The 16,400-nt window shown below is 38.3% G+C and overlaps 1 non-coding gene across 1 annotated transcript; it reads right to left on the bottom strand.

Annotated features, from left to right (window-relative positions):
* Window positions 1-14,240: 14,240 nt before the first annotated feature.
* Window positions 14,241-14,347, bottom strand: LOC131235865 (small nucleolar RNA R71). Its single transcript, XR_009166382.1, has one exon. It is a non-coding gene; the product is annotated as a small nucleolar RNA R71 (small nucleolar RNA).
* Between the last annotated feature and the right edge of the window lie 2,053 nt (window positions 14,348-16,400).

Raw genomic sequence — 16,400 nt, 5'->3', positions numbered from 1 at the left:
AATCATTCTTTAAATCTAATTTGTTCATAGTGACAAGGTCATCGAATAGGGCCAAGGTAAATAATTTTCTTCGTGATTCAAAATTTAGATTGGCTTATCTTGAAAATTCCCGTAGTTGGTGATAAAACGGACCCGATCTCAATTAACGGTCCACGCTTAATGACCAGGGCGCAATTTTGGAGGAAATGTGTAGTCAAGATAGGCAAACGTTTGAAAAATTTTTAGTGGTTGATCGATGGTGGGAAAAGCCTAAGTATAAAATTTCATCTTTTGCGCTAAAAAGAAAGATTTGGCTTAAGTGTTCAACGGTGTAGGTAGAGCTGTACATGAGTCGAGTTCGAGTTGAGCTAGGCTAAACTGGGCTCAGCTTGACCCCTCCATGACCCAAGCTCGAGCTCAGCTCGACTCAGTCTTCGAGCTCACCCCTTTAGCTCAACTCGGCTCGCTGGTTCAAGTCGAGTCGAGCTGGGATCGAGTCGGATCGAGCGAGCTATTCAAGTCAAGTCGAGTTAATATTATTTTACAAATAAATGATAAGAAATCAAGATTATTAGAACTGAGATAGGTGTAATGGCAGTGCATAACAGTTAATACAAGCTAGCAAATAACAATATGAGAATATTATAAGAAAATGATAAACTCACTCAAACTTCATCGACATCTTATTAATATGGTTCATATAAGGAACGCCTTCTCGACCGATGGATAAGAGAGTTATCACCTTCATCTGAACCCGATCCATCAACACCGCTTTCGTTGACAAGAAATACGTCGACAGGAAATATGTTTGCAAATCTAGATGTGTTATCTTCTCTAGGGTAATTGTTTACTTCTTCTGAATTAGAAGGTGGTGAAACTTCACCACCATGTTCTTGTATAAATTTAGTTAACTTTTTCAATCCTTCTTTATGAGCCAATTTATAAGGAGTTCTCAACATTTTATAAAATGATGAGAGCCTAAAGAGAAACTTTGATGTTTTGTAGCTCTTCTTTATTTTCATGCTCGGCCCTGCCTCAACGTCATGTTGTCTTGGAGGACATCGATATCTAGACGATCCACCTCTTCCCTACTTATCTTCAAGGCAATTTTAAGTTGTTCTTCTTCTAGAGCTTTTAATCTAGCATTTTTCTCTTCTTGTTTCTTACTAATTTGTCGCACTCTCTCTATTTCTAAATCTTCATTTATTATAATAGGATTGTTATGATATTTTTTGTGGCTAGTTAAATTTGGTGTGAAGGGGTTGGGAGTTTTCTTATTTGAGTCTAAAATAACCTGGAATAGAATTCGTACTTCTTGTGAGGCATTAGGACATGGTTTTGCGTCTCTTCCTCAATCGGATAAGTGTATTCTTAGTCGAATTGTTTTGTTGACGAATTTGTTTTCATATAAATGGAATTTAATCTTCATTCTTCCAGATGTTGAGGAGTAGACTTAGGTATCGTAATCCCAAATGTCGGTGAATGGGTCATTAGACGACATTTCTACACAAAAATTTTTGTTAATAAAGAATAACATTTTTAGGAGAAGTCATGAAGCCAAATATAATTTTCAAGAAATAAATTATAGTATGTTCAAAATTTCAATGTCAATGTCAAGTACTCTACTCCAAAATAAACATAAATTAAAGTCTTACAGAATAAGTAATAAGATCAAGATGTCCAAAATATTTAAAATAATGTTTATACTTTAAACATATGAAGGTGCGGTGCCAATCCATCTAAACTCTCGGTCTCGTCCTTTTCATCATTCTCTTCATTAAATGAATTGCCATCCTAAACTGGACGTAACCAATCTTGCATACAAACGAGTGCTTCAATTATTTTAGGTGAAAGAGAGCTTTTATACTTGTTCACCACCCTACCATCGGTGCTAAATGCAGACTCTAATACCACTGTTGTTATCAGAATTGATAAAATATCTTGAGCCATCAACGATAGTGTAGGGTATTTTCCTTTACGAGCTCTAGTCTTCCACCAGTCTAAAATGTTAAAGTCTTAGTTGGAGACCTTCATGATTGGCTCCTTGAGATATACATCTAATTCTGACTCATTTATTTACTGATTCATTTCATCTTGTTCTAAGTCTGAGAAGTACTCATCGAGAAAATTGTCATCATCTATAAATGAACTGGAGCCACATTCATACATAAGTTGTGTGTCTTGACTGCTGGTAGAATTACCACATGAATATTAGATATTTCAATTGCTGCCTTTTCGAACAGATAAAACTTCTTATTAACATAATTAACCAGTCCTATTTTGCAGCAAGAATCAAGTACAACCGCTAAAGCCATCAATAGGTGACATTCTCTCTAGTACTTTTTAAATTTCACTTGCATACTTAGCGCCATATTCTGAATATAATATGGACATGTTGTGACACTTCTATGAAGAGCATCCTTAATCTTCTAAAGCTTTGGAAGAAACAAATTTGCTATTAAATATTTATTTTTAGAAAATAACTTCGTGCACTCGAAGAAAACTACGAACATCTTCAACTCTTCTCCAATCATCTTCACTAGGTAACCAAGCATATGCTTTATCACGAACTGCAAATTCTGAAAATATAATTTTTAACTCAACTGCCACATCCAACATTTCATATGTTGAAGTCCAATGGGTGCATATATCTAACTTCAATATTTTTTGAGTTCCAACATTTAAACGTTGGATTATGTCATTCCAAATACTAAGTCTAGATGGCTGCTCTCTCTTATGTTCTCAATTGTGCCATCAATTATTTTTAGCCCCTCTTACACTATTGGATTTAGAATATGAGCACAACATCTCACTTGAAAATTTTTCTCTCCAAAGTAAAGATTCCACACTTTCTTGAATTGGCTTTGCAAAAAAGAAATCACAGCATCATTTGTAGATGTATTATCTAGCATGATTGAAGATATCCTACTTTCGATGCCCCACTCTTGAAGACAATTGTATACACATTCTGAAATAATGAAACTGGTATGAGGGGGAGGAAGATAGCAAAAGTTTAAAATTATCTTACGTAGATTCCAATCTGTGTCCACATAGTTTGCATTTAGCGACATGTACCCCTTCCTTTGGTTCGATGTTGTCCACAATTTTGAAGTAAGACATATACGCGAGATTATGATAGAATGGCTTTCATCTTTATCTTCTCATCCATATACATCTTTATGCGTTCTCTTTTCATCGTGAGCTGCAAACACTTATCAAATCTCGAATTCATGTACCTGTTGTATTCGCTAAAAACTTTGATCTCTATAAATCCAAATGATTTCTCCTCAACAATAACTATTCTTGAAAACTACTCTTTTAGTTTTTCTTTTTCAAATTTATGAGTGATGAGAGCAGCTTGCATGTCGAAGTCGCTTTCTCCAAATGAGGCAAATGAGAGCAATTGTTGGCCTGAACATGGGATTTTTAGACTCTTAGCACAATTAATAATATGTCTGCAATAATGTGAAGTTGATCCCCCAGAATTCTTTGTTAATGTTGACTTGCAATGCTTACGTTTAACCTTCATAACACAGTTCGAACCTTCTTTCACCTTAACCTCTTTAAAATCGTCTTAAATTACTGATTTTTTTCCTTTATTCGACGTATCCGAATTTATGTTTCTCTCATCTCATTCAATATCAACAACTAGAGGGGATGTGGCAGATGCACCAACACCAGGGGTAGTAGGGACATCCTCACTAGTCATCTTTAATATGAAAATAAGAAAACACACGTCAGATACGTGAAGTTCGAATATGTGATTGTAATATGTGATTTGTAAGTAGGCATTTTCTAACGTCTCCTAACTTTTAATTTCATTTTTTATCACATTCAGTAATATATCATGTACTCACACAATTTACATGTGAGTCGAAAATTCGGCAGCCTCTTTCCATAATTCTCCAAATATATGTAAAAATTCTCTATTATTTGAGTGTCATTATCATTATCTATTATTCATAGATGGGAGGCAGTAAATCAGTTGAGAACCATATATTAAGAGAATAAATTGGGTTGATACACCGAATCTTGAACTTTATGTAAATTGTGTAAGCAACATTAAGGTACATGATATATTACCAAACTGTCCAACTTAGAAAATTTAAGAATTCATATATATATATATATATATATATATATATATATATATATATATATATATCAAACCAATAATTGATTTGATTACAATTTATTATATATGGATTCTTAAATGGGTAGGTAGATTATTAAATTCATCTGTTAAGTGTCAAGTGAAGTCGCTCTAAAACTAATTGATTTGTATTTAATTGAAATATACAACTATAAATCATATATTTAATATATGATTTGTAGTTGAATACTTAAATTAAGTATAAATCAAATTAAAGTAATCAAATACAGGTATACACAAGTTTAGAATTGTCACGCCCCAGACTCGGTAACCGGACTCACAAGGAACCCGATGGCCGGTTCTGGCCACAACAGCCTCCGTAGTACCCCATTCTTGGCTCCTGAGGTAGGTTCCGATCCTGGGATCCTACAAGGAGAATTTTCATAACAGTATAATCATTTCCAATGCGAGCATACCCAAGATCACAGCAAGTACATCTGAGAATAACAAAGGCACACATCACAAAATCCACTAAAAATTTAAACTTTTACAATCATCCAAAAGGTCTAAAAGGACATACATGAGAATAAAAGGAAAAGAGAGAGAAATCAGCAACACTGGAGTCCTCACTGCTCAACTCTACTCCACGGTCTGCTGTTACGGCGCATACCTAGAGTCTCCTGCACGTATCAATCGTGCATAAGTTTATAGAAGCTTAGAGGGTGGTGTAAGTGTATGACAATGGTGCACAGAAGAATAGTAGGAGGTATAAGGAGAGAAGCATAATCAATGAACATATCACTAGTCTTACCAAGGCTTACCATGAATGCGATGTAATAAGTAATGGGTGCCATACCAAGGCAATGTATGAAAGGGGGGCTTGTACAGCCAATGCTAATGCGATGTAAGTAATGTCAGTGCTCATATCCAAATCATAAGTCAAGTACATTTTCAATCATAAGGAAATCACCGGGGTCCATTACACTGTTGAATGACTACCGCTCTGCAGACCCCGCACAGTCAAACGAGCGTAAGAAACCTCACTACCCGCCTGTGGACAACCAATCACCAACAAGGCCTGAAGGCAGCGGACCCATTTACGAGCTGGTCAGACTCAGCCTAGCAATGCCTCCTCACACCAGGCAGGTAAGGCCACACCCCTATCCAACTGTCTACACGACAGTGGGAGTCGCGGCCTAACGGTATAAGGCCCTCGTGCGCTCATGTATTCCACCCGGTCACGGCGTTGGAGCAGATCCTTGGTACCATGAAAGTTTTAGAAATCTCACCCATGGGCATCTTATGCACCCAGTATGCTCAAGTAATATTTCCGGTGTCCACACATGCGGCCATCCACAAATGTCCCTATGGAGGCAAGGCCCTGATGAAGCAAGGGCGGTATCCTCATGAAATGCGATGCTAATGCATGAGTCGCACACACAGATCATGCACAAGTTTCAGACACTCAATGTGCACAAGGGGAGAAACTCCATCCCTGAATGACCACTATACAATGCAATCAATTCATACAAATGATGCATATAGGTCGCAACGATGTAAGTGTGCTACCTGAGGAATATGAAATCGTCTGTCCCAAGGAGGGTCAAGATCTAGGCACATCGACAGGTATTCTAAGAAGAAGAGAAGTCCTCTAGTCGGAGCCCAGTACTTTGGGATGACCCACAAACTAAGAGAGTCAAAATCCTAAGGAGGAACAGTCCTAGCCAGGCCCAAGGTGGGCCTTTAACCACCTATAAGGGCCTCTATGGGCCTACCTTAGGGCCACCAAGGAGGACATCCAACCTCAACTGGGTCCCAAAAGGTAGCCTACTACATATGCAAAGAAAGGTCCAAGGCACAATCAACCCATGGCCTAGTGGGCCATACACTAAGTCCAAAAACAAAGGCAACCTGGTGGGCCCTTAAGCAAGGTTAGGGCCCAACCATAAGGGTCATAGGTTCATTCATTGTGGTGGGCCTAATGGGCAGCCCATTATCCCAAAATACGGGAAATTCTTAAATTTTTAACACATGTAAGTTGGGCCTCACATCTCGGCCCAAGTATGGATTTATTATAGTGGGCAAACAAGGGCCCAACTACTTGAGTATTTGGCCCATAAGGCCCATCACAATGACATGGTAAATATAGGACCTAAGGGTTCAATGGGCCTATCAAAAGTTCCAGCCCAACCAAGGCTATAAGGCCCATACTTAACTAAGAGACTAGCCTAAGGAGAATTCTATTTGGGATGGGCCTTTAATCATACACTAATTAAGCCCAAAAAAAATAAAAATTAAGATGATAAGATACTGACATAAATCCTCCTCAAATCTAGTGGGCCATATTGCCCCAAAGAACATCTATAGGCAACAGTTATTGGGCTCAATGCCAAATTCCAGCCCACCCAAATTTCTGGGTTGGTTGGAGTTCAACATTAGAAGTATTTCTTAGTATAATTAATTCTGGATGGCTCACACACATCACTGTGGGCCCCACCAGATGAGAGAGGATATACAATACATATATGAAATGGGCCAGATCGTTAGAATGCAAGCCCAGCAGTAGCCTAAGGCAGGGATGTCCCATGTGTAGGCAGCCCTATGGGCCTGGGGTATCTGGCCTAAAAATCCACCTAATGTGTTCTAATTAAATAAAAAGGGGGCAAGTATGATCAATCCCCTAAGGACCCTACATGGATGGGTGGTGGGACATTCAACACATCAAGGTGGGCCCACGAAGCAGGCTGGATGCCCCAACCTGGGCGTCCCTGCCTAGCAGACCACTTCCAGACATACCACGGGCAACTCAAATATATTTTGAGTCTAAAATTTTACAGAGTGATACTTCCATAGGTGACCTACACCCCCATAAAATTTCAAGATTTTTGGACACTTAGAAATATTTTAATTTATTTAAATAAAATAGACTGTCCAGAAAATCGGACTGACCTGGACGTCCCAACATGGTGGGCCAGTCCGGCCCTTTCCACGGTGTACACAGAGGTCTATTGGTCCTGAAATTTGGTAAGTGGGTCCTAAAATGGGTGAAACATATATCTACAAAATTTCAAAATTTTTAGACATATATAAATATTTTAATTTATTTAAAGAAATCAATTTGTCCTAAAAATCGGACTGATCTGGACACCGTATTGTAATGGGTCAGTCTAGCCACCACCATGGTGTGTATAGGTGTCCATTGGCCCCAAAATTTTGTAGGTGGGTCCTAACATAAGTGAACCACCTCTTTGAAAAATTTTATGATTTTTGGATACTCATAAATATTTTAATTAAATTAGGAATTTCAATCTGTCCAGGAAGAGATGTTGCTATCCATGCATTGTTTACCCAATAAGGTGGGCCCAACCTTCATCCAAGAGGGGGAAAATGGAGGTTTAGTATTTTCTTCATAAAATAAAGTAAGGTGGGGTCCATAAAAGTGGCCCATCCCTCAAAGAAACTAAGCTGAAGTGGATATTTTCCCTCCATGCATGTGGGCTGGACAGCCAACAAGGTGGACTGCCCACCCCTATGGGCCTCCTTTTTGGGTACCATTTCATGGGCCAACTGAGGTATGACCCATCACACCTCATGGTGGGGTCCACACCTTCTCATTACACCTCATAATTATAAAGAAAATAATGGCAATCATGATCCAAAAATTCATGTCAAAGAATGAACATGACAGTCCATGCAACAGTCCAGGTTTTTGGACAGCAATACATGGCTGGACACATCAGCCTATATCTCAATAATCTCAGCCATAAAAAAGGTGTGTGGCCTTCCTCAGTGGGCCCCACATAAGTCCAGATCACATACTAGAACTAAGACACTTGCATGCATTGATTAAGGTGTCCGATGATCATGGAGTTAGGTGATAAGAGCATCCCACCTTGCTGGATTTTTATTTTTAATTATTTTGGGACATCCAAGGCCCACTATAAATGGGCCACACACACACTATCATCCATACATCAGAGAAAAGAGAAGAAGGAAAGAGAGTAATCCGGCCATGGGGGTAGGGCCCCGCCACTAGTGGGCCCTCCCAAGAGTGAATCATACAAATACAAATACATTGATTGTACATGCAACATAAAATCACTACATGCATGATATATAATTGCTATGGATGGTTGGGATGCCATCCCAACATGATCCTTAGGGTCTAGATGACCTTAAGATGGAGTGAATCATTAAATACATCATGATGGGGTCCATGGAGAATGGCCCCATCATGGATCATGACATGCATGTAGGATGGGCCAAAGGGCCACATCCATGGGATCAAATGGGATCCCCACCATGGATTGGTGGGTCCCATATGATCCATCTAAAAAGAAAATAAGATCAAAGGGTAGAAAAGAAGATCAACAATTATAATCACCCACCTTCAATCTTCAAGCTACCACCAACACTAGGTACTCCAAGCCCCAAGCTTAAAGGTTCAATGGTCAAGGTGAGTTTGTGGTGGCTAGATGGAGGAAGAAAGGAAGGGGAAGTTGCTGGAAATTGGGAGAGGGAGGGCTGGAAATTCTACCATGGAAGAGGAAAATGAGAGAATGAAGGAGGAGAGAGAGGAAGGGAAGGTTGTAGGAGAGTCATCATTGCTCTCCCTCCTTGGTTAGAGAAAGAAATCATGACCTATGATGATACAAACAATGCTTGCTAGGGTAGGTTAGGTGTGGGTAGTGTTTAGGATGGGTAGTGTTTATTCCATGGGAATTGTAGTGTGTGTGGGTGGTGTGCATGGGAACTTGTGCCTGAGAGTGGTCCATATGCTTTTGTACAAAAAGTGAGCCACATGATGAAATGCTCACAACTTTTGATCTATAAGTCGGATGAATGCACAAGATGCGTCGTTGGAATTGCAACGACGATACGAACGAGATAGCATAGGTCTCTGGCCGATCCGAGTCGGGTCAATGTGACCAGACTCAAGGATGACCGTAAACGCTACCCAAAGGTCACGGGTTGCCAAAATTTGACCGCTAGGATCGCGGGACCAAAAAGAACAAAATGCATACTCACACACACACACATGCACACAAGCGAACTCGGGTTGGGTCTCACAAGAATTTCTCAAGTAATCTCAAATTCAACTATTTAAGTAATCAAGAATAATATCCAAGTAAATTACTTTAATAAAACACAAATAAAAAACTTGAAGCAAGAGTCAAGTACAAGTCAACACAAGTTTACTATCTAATTATTGAAATTTAACTATTGAAGTAATGAAAAATCAAAGCAACCCAACTCTAACTCAACCCCACCCTGACTTAAACCCGACGCAACCCAACCCTGACCTAGAGATGAATCGAGCTTGGCCTAGCTCGACTCGTGTATAGCTCTACCCTAACCCAACCAACTGCTCACACCCTAACCCAACCCGACGCTGACCCAACTCGAACTCGACTCATGTACAACTCTACCTTGACCCAACTCGATGCAACCCCCAACCCACTGCCCACGCCCTGACACAGCCCAACGCTGACCCAATTCGAACTCAACTCGTGTATATCTCTACCCTGACCCAACCCGACACAACCCAACCCACTGCCCACTACTTAATCTAACCCGACACTGACCAAACCCGTCGCAACCCAACCCTAACCTAACCTATTACAACCCATCCACACCCTAAACCATTTTGACGTTGACCCAACCTGACACAACCCTGATCCAACTCGATTGCATCATTAAAAGAAAAAAAGAAATGTATCTACCTGGCTTGAAGGATTGAAGGAGAGGAAAGACTTGAGAGTAGAGAGTAGAGAGACTATCGTCTGCTGCTCGCTCACACAGTTGGACTCGGTGTTGGGTGGGCTCTGCCAAACTGTCATTTGCCAATTGCTTGCACATTCATACTCAATGGTGGGCTCTACTGTTTGCCACTTGCTCACACAATCGCACTTGGTTCGGTGGTGGACTCTGCTGGACTGCCATCTGCCAGCTTCTTGCTCGTACATTCAGTCGCACTTGGCTCTGGTAAGGTAAAATGAAAAGAGGGAAAGAGTTTAGGGTTTTTACTTTTTTACTTTTACTTAAAAAAAAACTTATATATATTATAAATAATATTATATATATATATATAAAATATATCGAGCGAGTTGAGTTCAAGTAGGGTTCAAGTCGAGTCGATTCGAGCCTGACCAAGCTTGAGCTCGGATCAATTTTATTTGAGCTAAGGTTATTGGCGCTTAGCCTGACCCGAACCATATTGCGAGTCAAGTCGAAATGAGCTTAATCGAGTCGATTTGAGTGAGTGTCTCGAGCTAGCTCAACTCATGTTCAGCTCCACGCGTAGGATCATAGATCAGGGTCTAGATTTTATACGATCTTATAGTCATATGAGGCTAAAGCATGGTTCAAATTTGAGTTGCGATGGACAACGAAAAGTGGTTAAATCTAAAGATCCAGATTTAGAAAGAGTTGACAAGCTTGGAACGGATAATTTAGCGCCTAAGGAAAAGCCTAACAAGGTGGGGTTCTCATATTTCACACTCGGTTCATATGATGAGAAATATAGGTTGTTTATATAAAAGAGAATATCCTACTACGACTGCCCATGAGCTTTCCTCACTTGATGAACACTAAAATCAATAGTTAATGGGCTGATTTGTCTATTGGGCCACTTTTATAATGATCTAAGGTCTAAAATTTGACATGTATGATTAATTTAGGATACATAGGCATGGTATAAAATTTCATATCAAACGGATCTTGAGAACCATGTGATTTAGAATTCAAGGGTCTAGGTTAATGACAATTTTATAATTATCGCTGATTTGAGAGTTTTAGGAAATCTAATGATTCTATATGGTAATATGTATGTTTTTAAGAAATTCTTACAAAATAACTCATATGTAATTCATTACAAATAAAGAGTTATTCACCAAGTAAGTTAAGATTATCATTAATTAAGGGGAGTTACATATATCAAACAACATAAGGGATGGTCAGATAACATGTTAAGAATAGTAAAACTTGATTGTTAGCATTTTGAACATGTATGTAGGTGGATGTACGGTCATTTTTGTAAACGGATGAACACATAGTAAGTTTTTGGAGTTATCAAGGGGTAGGACATGTATACCATTAGATTCAAATGGCTTGTTCACAAATGTAAATTCCTCATATTGTAGTTTTAATAGTGGGTTAAGTATATTCATAGGTGGTGAACAAGATGAATGGGTCAATTCAATACGTGTGTAAGCGGATGTAGAGATTAGGTAATTAGTTTACTATGATCAAGTGGTCCAAAATCAAAGTGGACAGTCAGATATCTTTATCTAGTGGTGAAAGTTGACTGAACGGTTGGATATGATGGACATGTGAGAATTCTGGAATATTTGATGCTCCGCTCTTGAAACTCAATGGTCAGATGACTTGATCTACAGATGAAGATTACTCCCACCGTCATATTCAGCTTAGAGAATAAATGTAGGGTTAGGATGTGCTAAATTGATGATATCACCTCTATATATTAAATTAAATTTCATGATAACACTTGAGAACTTTTAATACTCGAGTATTGAAAGTTTGGGGTGTTATAAGTTCACATCGCATGAAACATTTGACAAGTCTTATTTAAATGTATGAATGCATGCGCATGCTCACAGACCAAGGGATATACATCCAATTGGAAAAAAAGGTTGCCCAATGAGAACTAGCTACCTAGGAAAGTACTCAAAGGTACTCCATAAGGAGAACTGGCCACCCAAAAAAGACCATGCAATGAAGACACATAAGGCGAACTAGACTCTTGAAAAAGTACTCTAAGGTACACCTTAAGGAGAACTAGGCACTCAAAAAAGTGCGCATGCCATAAGTTGCATGATTAGTGTTGAGTGTCAAATATTGCATATTTTTCTCTATTTATATCTTGGTTTTATGAACATGATAAGGTTTAATGGTATATTTTATACATGTTTGTGTTGCAAGGTGAATCTGAGAGCTTGGATTGAAAAGAATGCTAAAAGCATGGATTTAATGCTCAAGAATCACCAAGGTAAAAGATGGATATTAGGAGACCAAGAATGAAGAATTCACATGCCAAAGATCCAAGGAAACTAAGTACAAAGGATGAAAGACTTGAAAGAATGCAGAATTTATAACAGAAAACAGGACATTTCTGTCCGACCTGAGCCAACTTCGATCCAACTGAAATCATAGAAAATAGTCCAACAAGATCCGACCTGAGCCAACTTCGGTCCGACCAAAGCTTCAGTTGGAGTTAGTACAACCTAAATTTGACAGATTTTCTACACAAGATTTTTCAGCATCAACTTTGGTCTGACCGAAGTCAACTTCGGTCCGACCGAAATCGCGCAGAATGTTCCAGCAAGAAAGTGTGATTTTCAACCTTAATTCGGTCCAACTGAAGCATAATGTGGGACTTATGTGGAGTGAGTAAATTCAAGATGGTTTCTGAAAATTCCAAGGAGTTGCCTAAGATGGGGCTTCACAACTATAAATAGAAGTCCCTAGGACGTTCTAGGCATCATCTAGGGTTTAAGGAGTAGAGCAAAAGGGTGGAGAGTTATCATCAAGAGTTTTTTTTTTCTTCTTATTCCTTAGTTATTTTTATGCTTTCTTTAAGAGATTTTGATTCAATCATGTCTATGGTTAACTAAACCTCTTAGCTACTGCTAAGAGGTGAAGCTTGTAGCATGTTTGGATGTTTATCTTGCTTTAATTCTTGTTTATATTGAACTTCATTGATTTCTAGTTTGATTTTAAGGAATATTTTTAGTTTTCCATGGTTTATTGTGATTGAAATTACAGTAGAGCTTGCGATAGCTTTGAATATCTTTTTTTCCATTTAAGATTGTACCATTTGTAGATCCTGTTGTTCACCATTGTCACATGGGCATGGTAGGGTGATGAAATCCCTTCCAATCTTCACAATTCTCCTCCATTGAAGCTGGATTAATGAGAAGTTCAGAGAATTGATCATCTCTTTTTCCAACTGGATAAGATAGAACTCTAAATCCAGTTGTGTTTTCTAAATCAAGTAAGGTAGCATCTCAATTGCTACAAGTGGATCCTTGGCACCATAGTTCCCAACTTTAAATTCACAAGTTTCAATTACATCATTCATAATTACTCTCTCTAATATTTTAGATTTTGATTTAGATCTTTTTCTAGTTTTGAGTCTAGTTAAATTCAGAAACGTATAAGATTAGTCCCTATGGATTTGACCTTGGTCTTACCAAGTAATTACTACATCACGACCTTGCATTTTGGGTTGTGAACAAGTTTTTGGGGTCGTTGCTGGGGACTACAACTACCTTTTTCTGAGATTAATTAGTATTAGAATTAGGTTAAGATTAGGGTTAATTTAGGTTAGGATTTTTCTTATTTTCTGAATTTTTATAAGTTAGGGTTTTTAGGATTTTTCAGTTTTCAAATTTAGATTTTAGGATTCATCTTTAATTGTTTTCTTTCTTTCTTCTTTCTTCTTCTAACATTGCTAACGTAGTTTATATATATATAGGATCTTCAATTCTAGTTCTTCTCTTCTTGTAATTGATTCCCTCTACTTATTTTTCATACTTGCTATAGGAATTAGAAAATAGAATTATAATTTGGTGTGGTTCATGCCCACACGGGTAAGGAACCATGCTCTGAGACCATAGAGAGAAGGAGGTTTGGTTGAAAAATCCATTAACAAGTTAGAATATCCTCAAATATTTTTGAAATGTCATCTGAGAGCATGGCTTAAGAATATCGAGTTGATGAAGATCTCGTGCATCACACACCACCTATTAGGATGGTGCGTGATGAGAATGAAGTACATCGGGTTCCACCGGTTCAAACTTTACGAGATTATTTACAACTGGTGAGAACAAGTTCACCTTCCTGCATAATTCTCCCAATTAATATAGGAAACATGAACTTCAAACCTGAAATAATCTAACTACTTCCTAAGTTCCATGGACTTGATTCAGAAAATCCATATATGTATATTAAAGAATTTGAAGAGATTGTTACAACCATACATTTTAATGATGTTCCTTATAACACAATTAGCCTTAAATTATTTCAATTCTCTCTAAAAGAAAAGGCCAAATCATAGTTTCGTTCATTAAGGCCTAGATCCATTGGCACATGGGCAAAGATGAGGCAGGAGTTTCTCAAAAAATTCTTCCCGGCTCATAAAACTAACGCTCTTAGATGGGAAATAATGAACTTCTCCCAGAAAAATAATGAGACTTTCTTTTAATGTTGGGAACGATTCAAAGACTTACTTCTCACTTGCCCAAACCATAGTTATGAAATTTAGTGAACAATTGATCTCTTTTATGACGGACTCAGTCCAAACATGCGCCAATTCATACAGATGATATGTATTGGCGAGTTCATGGATAAGAAACTAGAAGATGCATGAGATTACTTTGACATGCTAGCTAAAAACGCTCAATCATGGGACACATCAAACCAAGCTAGTACTCCTAAGGAAGTGCTAAGAGAGATAGGAATACATGTACTCAAGGAGGATGATATTAATGTACAGTTAGCAATCCTCACACGAAAAATTGAGGACTTGGAATATAAGAAGGAATCAACTCAGCCCAAAGCAGTTGTTGAAACCATCTATGAAATTTGTGAGAGCAATGTACACCCAATCAAATATTGTCTTACAATCCTAGCTTTTTAAGAGGTGTCTTACGTTCAAGTAGATACTATAAACGCATATCAACAGCTACTTAGTGCACCAAATTCTGACACACACACTCCTAATGAGTGGAACCTTAATTGGAGAAATGAACCAACTGCAAATATAACCAATTATCCACGAGGGCCACCTAGTGGACTTCCACTAAGGATAACCCTTGAAGATACATTAAATGCATTTAGGAAAAAGTAACTGCAGGCTATGAATGAGCTTAGAACTTCGATTACAAGACTTGAGACACAATTGAATGTTAGGGAGAAAATTTGAAATAAGTGATCTCAACTCATCAACTCAACATGTGGAACATGTTAAAATCATCACCACCCTGAGAAATGGAAACGAAATAGACAGAGATTCCAATGAAGGTTAAGAAACCTAAGGAGCCCAAAAATTCAAAGGATGGTGATGAATCTAGCAATGCTCCGTATGACAAAGAGCCATTGTAAGGATACAAACTCGTGGCCCCATTTCCCCAACGTCTCATCACATAAAAAAACTAAGTGAAAATCAAAATAGTCTAGAGGTTTTTCAGCAAGTCAAGATCAACAACCCCTTGTTGGATGAAATTAAATAGTTCCCATCTTACGCCAAATTCCTAAAAGATCCATGTGAAGTAAAGCGGAAGCTGAACGTACATAAGAAATCATGTTTGACTGAACAGGTGAGCGCCATAATCAATCAAAACACTCCCCCAAAATATAAGGATCCTGGAAGTCCTACAATCTCATGTGTGATGGGAAACTTCAGGGTGATAGAGCACTTCTAGACCTTGGGGCAAGTGTTAATCTGATACCATACTCGATATATGAACAGTTAGGCCTTGGTGAGTTAAAACCCACCAAAAAAACATTACAACTTGTTGACCGCTCGACTAGAAACTAAGAGGGATGATAGAAGATGTGTTGGTCCAAGTCGAAAGATTCTACTATCCAATAGATTTCATCGTCTTGAACACACACTCAGTTTTAAATGTAAGCGCTCAAATTCCAATCATATTAGGCCAGCCATTCTTGGCCACTACCAATGCTATCATAAATTGCCAGAATGGAAAAATGAAAATATCTTTTGAGAATATGACAGTAAAATTCAATGTGTTTCATTTGCATAAGCCACAAGAGGATGAAGACCTGACGCATGAGATAAATTTGATGGATACATTTGAAGATGATGAGTCTCTTTTAACTGAAACTCCTGAATCTCTGGAAGTCTGCTTGGCACACCTTGTAGATTCAAACGATCCTATGATACAAGACAGAGTGAATGTTTTGCGAGACAATACTTTGGTAGTTGATACTGACCGAGGGAATCATTATTTTGAAACCCCTCCTTCCATAGATCTTGAATGTTTACCATCAAAGGAGGAGAAGCTAAAAATTAAACTGAAGTCTAAAACTTCGGAATGCGTTGAGACTACACCACAATCAGAGAATTTTTCTGAATTTCATCTGCTTGTAGTTTTTGATTCACCATGGTGTACTAACATTGAAACTTTTTCTGTCACAGGTGAATCGTATATACTTTGGACACCTCAGGAAATAAAAGAAAACTTTATGCTGAGGTCCATAAATTTCTTTAGACATTCATGCTCTAGGGCATCTAAACCTATTGCAAAAAAAAAGCTTTTGGATGATCTTGTTAAGAAACCTTCTG

The sequence above is a fragment of the Magnolia sinica genome, chromosome 19, assembly GCF_029962835.1.
Source record: "Magnolia sinica isolate HGM2019 chromosome 19, MsV1, whole genome shotgun sequence".
NCBI lineage: Eukaryota > Viridiplantae > Streptophyta > Magnoliopsida > Magnoliales > Magnoliaceae > Magnolia > Magnolia sinica.
The sequence above is the reverse complement of the archived record's forward strand: the minus strand, read 5'-3'. Positions and strand labels throughout refer to the sequence as shown.